Here is a 6,000-nt window from a genome sequence, read left to right on the forward strand (position 1 = left end):
CCTGAGCCACAGGCGCCGAGCCATGACATGTTATTCTTGATTGATATTTTATTCACACTTTGTTTCTAAACTCCAATCAGTTTTCAAGATCATTTCTATTGTTTCTACAATTAATATTTGCACACATTTAATCTGCATGTTTACCATTTTTTTTCCCACCTATGTTTTGCATCTTAGTTTTTTCATTTTTGTTTCCATTTCTTTCTCCTGGTATTCCCAAAGGAAACAGGTTCCACAGATCTTCAGGGATCTTGCAGTGATGGCCTATAGGTACTAATTTATTCTCTATTTATATGAAAATGTCTTCATTTTAGCTCTACTTTCAGAGGTATTTTAGTTATGTATATGGTTTTAACTTCATTATTTTTTCTTGGCGCTTTGAAGATCCTAATCTAGTTTTTAAGATGGTATTGCTGCTGACAGGAAACCTGCTGTCAGTCTAATAGTTATTTGTGGTACTATGTCATTTGCCTTTCAGTGGCTTTTGAGACCTTATCTCTGGTATTCTGTAGTTTCACCAGATGTGTGCATGTGTCTGTGTGTTTTTGTGTTTGTTCCTTCAATGTAAGAACTTACATCTTTTTTTTTTAAGTATGGAAAAATTTGATCTATTATCTCTTCAAACATTGCCTTTGCCTTTGTTTTCTCCTTCAGGAACTCTATTAGAGGTATTAGTAATGTAGTATCCCCTTTCTTCCTGCTTTCTTTCTTTCTCTCTCTCTTTTTTTTTGGAGACATGGTCTTGCTCTGTTGCCCGGGCTGAAGTGGAATGCCATGATCTTGGTTCACTGCAGCCCTGAACTCCTGAGCTCAAGTTGAGACCAGATTTTTCTTCTGGTCAGGTTCTTGGTCTTGAGAATCAAAGAATGAGTTCACTGACCACAGGCAGGCAGAAGCTATTAGAAGATTGGAACTCTTCCAGCATAATGGAAGAGGCCCCTAACGGAGTGCTGTGGCAGCTCAGCGGGGTTCGGGTTTTTATGCTTTATTTGGCTGATCAAACTGGCTGGCAAACTTTAGTGGGTCCTTCAAACCTAGCTGGTTTACAGTGGTTGGTTTCTTTAAACCTTAACTGACTGGCCTCTATTGTCTGGCCCTTTATTTGTGCTGGTGGGCTTTTTCTGCCCAATCCCCAGGGGAAGTCCCACCCCCGGCATTGCCCTGCCCTGCAATAGCCAGTGACCAGATTGCTGTAAGGAGTCCCTCCCTTTTCTTCTCCTTTCCTGTTTCCCAGTCCCTGCTTAAAGCCTTCTAACTCCTATCAAAGGGATTCTCCTTCCATAACCTCCCAAGTAGCTCGGACTATAGACATGCTCCACCACACCTGGCTAATTTTTCTTTCTTTCTTTCTTCTTTTTTCCTTTTTCGTAGAGGTGGGTCTCACTCTGGCTCAGGCTACAAGCGATCCTTTGCCTCTGCCTCCCAAAGTGCTTGGATTACAGGCATGAGCCCCCACCCCTGGCCCTTTGGAACCTTCTGAATATGTCCTCTGTATCTTTTAATTTTTCTCACACATTCCATTGTCTTTAATCCGTTTCATACTCCATTCAGTGTGATTTACTCAAATCTATTTTCTAGTTAAGAAATTCAGTCTCGGCTCAGTGCCCATAGCACAGTGGTTATAGCGCCAGCCACATACACCAAGGCTGGCAGGTTTGAAACCAGCCAAGGCCAGCTAACGCAACAATGACAACTGCAGCTGGGCGTTTTGGCGGTACCTGCTTGGGAGGCTGAGGCAAGAGAATCACTTAATCCCAAGAGTTTGAGGTTGCTGTGAGCTATGCGGTGAGCTTTGTCACTGAAGGTGACAAAGTGAGACTCGGTCTCAAAAAAAAAAAAAAAAAGAAAGAAATTCACTCTTCACTTGTGTCTAATCTGCTGTTGAACTTGTCGTTCAGGCTTTTCATTTTAGTGACAGCATTTTTTATTTCGAAAAGTCTCATTTGTGCTTAAAAAACTCTGCCTATGTTTTCTTTATCATGGCTTCTTTTTTCTTATGTATCTTTAGTCATTTGTTTAATTCCTATTTCATCAGTTCTATAAGCATGTGTGTGTTTGCTATTTTATGACATTTTATCTTGTGTTTCTTTGTGTAACCACCAGTGCAATCAAAACACAGAAGAGTTCCATCCCCCCAGGCTCCCCTATACCGCGCTCGAGACCCACACCAGCTTCCCTCACGCTGCCCCCTATTCTCAATCCCTGCCCACCACGGATCTGTTCTGTTTCTACAATTCTGTTATTTCAAGAATGTCATGTAAGTAGAATAATATCAAATATAACCTTCTGGGATTGGCTTTTTTCAGTCAGCATAACTCCCCTGAGAGCCAGTCAGGGGTGTGTTTCAATAATTTGCTCGTTTTAATTGCTGAATAGTATTCCATGGTTGGCCGGATCACATTTGTTTAACCTTTCATCACTTGAGGGATATCTGGGTTATTTCCAGTTTGCAACTGTTATGCACATTTCTGCACAGGTTTTGTGTGAACCTAAGTTTTCATATTTCTGCGATAAATATCTAAGAATCCAATTGCTGGGGTATGTGGTAATTGTATGTAAAATTTTAAGAGAAATAGCCAACTGTATTCCAGAATGGCTGTATCATTTAATATTTTCAGCAACGTATGAATGATCCAGTGCCTGTATGTACGCATTAGAATTTGATATTACCATTTTTTAAATTTCAACCAAATAGGTGTATAGTAATATCTCATTGTTGTTATGATTTCCCTTACCCTGGTAGCTAAGGATGTTTGTCATCGGTATGTACATTTCTGGTGAGATGTCTATTCACATCTTTTGCCCATTTTCTTTGTCCTTTTTTGTTTGTTTTGGGGGGATTTTTTTACTGTTGATTTTTAAGAGTTCCTACATATTCTAGATAACAAGGTTTTTGCTGGATATGTACTTTGAAAATATTTTCTCCCAGCCTATGGCTTATCTTGTCATAATCTTCACAGAAGTTGCAGAGCAGAAGTTTTAAATTTTGATGAGGTCCTTTTAGGCACCATGCATTTGTTGTCAACTTTTTAACCATGTTAATCTAAATATCTAATAATCTCTTGCTTGTTTATTTGAGACAGAGTCTCACTCTGCCTCCTCCCCAGAGTGCTATAGCCTTAGCCTAGCTCTCAGCAACCTCAAATTCCTGACCTCTAGTAATCCCCCTGCCTCTGCCTCCTAAAGTTCTAGGATTACAGGCATGTGCCACCACACCCAGACAGGTCTCTTTCTGATAATAATAGCTTTTTTTTTTTTCTAGGAGGCAAGAGTGTCTCACTCTGTCACCCCAGCTAGAGTGCTGTGGCACCATCATAGCTCACTGCAACCTTAAACTCCTGCCTCAGCCTCCCAAGTAGCTGGGTCTACTTGGCGTGCACCACCACACCCAGTTAATTTTTTCTGTTTTGTGTAGAGATGGGATCTGGATCTTGCTCAGGTTGGTCTCTAACTCCTGACCTCCAGCAATCCTCTCAAAGTGCTACGATTACTAGGGTGAGCCACCACTCTGGGCAGGCTAGTTTTTAGCATACACATTCTTCCCATTGTTGTGTATAAGAGCTCTTCCCTATGAAGAGAAGGTTCATTTCTTCATTTCCTTTGTCTATTATATGCTTTTAGGTGTTCTTTTTTCCTTATCTCAGTGCCCTGAACTATGGATGTCACTTTACTTTGATAGTTTACATTTTCTCTTATCAGGGCTTGAGAAATTTTATGGATCCTGGACCAGTTTGGGGATTTCTGTACCTTAGGGACGTGAAACATATGGACCCTACTTCCTCATTTGGTCAGTCTAGGGTTTCCCCCCCATTGGAAACTTCACCCATCTCATATCAGGCACAGAGCTACTTCACAATTTCTGAGGACCATTGGGATAACTTTCTGTTTAGTTGCCCTGTCTAGACTTAACAGTAGTTAAGCAGGACCTACGCCAGAGTCCCAGTTTCAGCCCTTTGCCCAGTTTCAGCCCATAGCCAGTTTTTCTTTTGCCTGTGTGGATGTTGGATCCCCAGCCTCCAGCCCTGAGTTCTTATATCCAGATACGACAACCACTTTTTTAGGTTATTACAGCATAACGAGCATTTGCTGGTGTGATTTGAGTTCTTTGAAAACATTCTTTGTTTTCTGGCATGGTAGGTTCTCTTTTTTTATTTCTTCATTTCTTACTCTCAGTCTTGACTATGTAATTAAAATCTGTTTTATTTTATGTAGCATTTAAATATATTTGTAGTGACAGTTGGTTCACATTAGCTTAATATCCCAGGTTGTCAGAACTGAAACAATCCATGTAAGTATTTGAATCTTGCAGAAAATTATACATAATGTGAAATGCAGAGAAGGAAAACTTAAGAATGAGAAAAAAGATCAAAAGAAGAGATAAAATAAACAGAGATGTTAAAATAAGAAACATATCTCCATACACTAACGTACAGATTTGGATGGAAAGCACCAAATTTTCTTTGTCTTTCTGATCTCATTTCTTTTTTTTTGAGACAGGAGCCTCAAGCTGTCCCCCTGGGTAGAGTGCTGTGGCATCTCAGCTCACAGCAACCTCCAACTCCTGGGCTCAAGTGAGTCTCCTGCCTCCGCCTCCCAAGTAGCTGGGACCACAGGCACCTGCCACAACGCCCAGCTATTTTTTGGTTGCAGCCGTCATTGTTGTTTGGTGGGCCCGGGTTGGATTCGAACCTGCCACCTTGGGTGTACATGGCTGGCGCCTTAGCCACTTGAGCCACAGGCGCTGAGCCTGATCTCATTTCTAAGCTCATTTCTACCACCCTTTCCTCAATGGAGTCTTCTCCTTTGATTTCCTCAGGTATGCTAAAGTTCTGGCTTTTTCCTGACCTTTGTTTTCTGGGGTTTTGTTGTTGTTGTTGTTTTGAGACAGAGCCTTAAGCTGTCCCCCTGGGTAGAGTACCGTGGCATAGCTCACAGCAACCTCCAACTCCCAGGCTCAAGCGAGTCTCCTGCCTCAGCCTCCCAAGTAGCTGGGACTACAGGCGCCCACCAGAACGCCCGGGTATTTTTTTTGTTTGCAGCTGTCATTGTTGTTTGGTGGGCCTGGGCTGGATTCGAACCCGCCAGCTCAGGTGTATGTGGCAGGTGCCTTAGCCACTTGAGCCACAGGCGCTGAGCCGACCTTTGTTTTCTGAATACTCCTTCTCATACCCTCTATTCTCTAATCCTGAACTATAATTATATTTTTTTATTTATTTACACAGAGTCTCAATCTGTTGCCTAGTCTAGAGTGCTGTGGCATCAGCCTAGCTCACAGCAACTGCAAACTCCTGGTTTAAGGGACCTCTTGCCTCAGCCTCCCAGGGACTACAGGTGCCTGCCACAACTGTCTACTTTTTTCATTTTCAGTAGAGATAGGGTTTCAGTCTTGCTTAGGCTGTTGAACTATAATTTTAGATCTTTTGTTCTAACCTGACAACTAGTTTCTGTTCCATTCCTATCTTCTGGACAGACTTACCAGGTTTATCTCAACAATTTTAGTGCTAATTTTAAACCCGCAATCCCCAAATTGCTTGCTATTCCTAGTCCCCAAAATCTTTGTGCCAAAAAGGTTGATATAAGGCTGGGCATAATGGCTCATGCCTGTAATCCTAGCACTCTGGGAGACTAGGGTGATGGATTGCTTGAGCTCAGAAGTTCAAGACCAGCCTGACCAAGAGCAAGACCCGGTCTCTACTGAAAATAGAAAAAATAGCTGGGTGATGTGGGTGCCTGTAGTCCCTGCTACTCAGGTGACTGAGGCAAGAGAATGACTTGAGCCCAAGGAGTTTGAGGTTGCTGTGAGCTATGATGCTATGGCAACTACCTCAGGGTAACTGAGTAAGACTTTTTCTAAAAAAAAAAAAGAGTTTAGGCTCAGCACTTGTGGCTCAAGAGGCTAAGGTGCCAGCCACATACACCTAAGGTGGCAGGTTCAAATCCAGCCTGGGCCCACCAAATAACAATGACGGCTGCAACCAAAAAATAGCCGGGCGTTGTGGC

Source organism: Otolemur garnettii, unplaced genomic scaffold, assembly GCF_000181295.1.
Source record: "Otolemur garnettii isolate 467f Iridium unplaced genomic scaffold, OtoGar3 scaffold00022, whole genome shotgun sequence".
In the NCBI taxonomy this organism is placed as follows: Eukaryota; Metazoa; Chordata; class Mammalia; order Primates; family Galagidae; genus Otolemur; species Otolemur garnettii.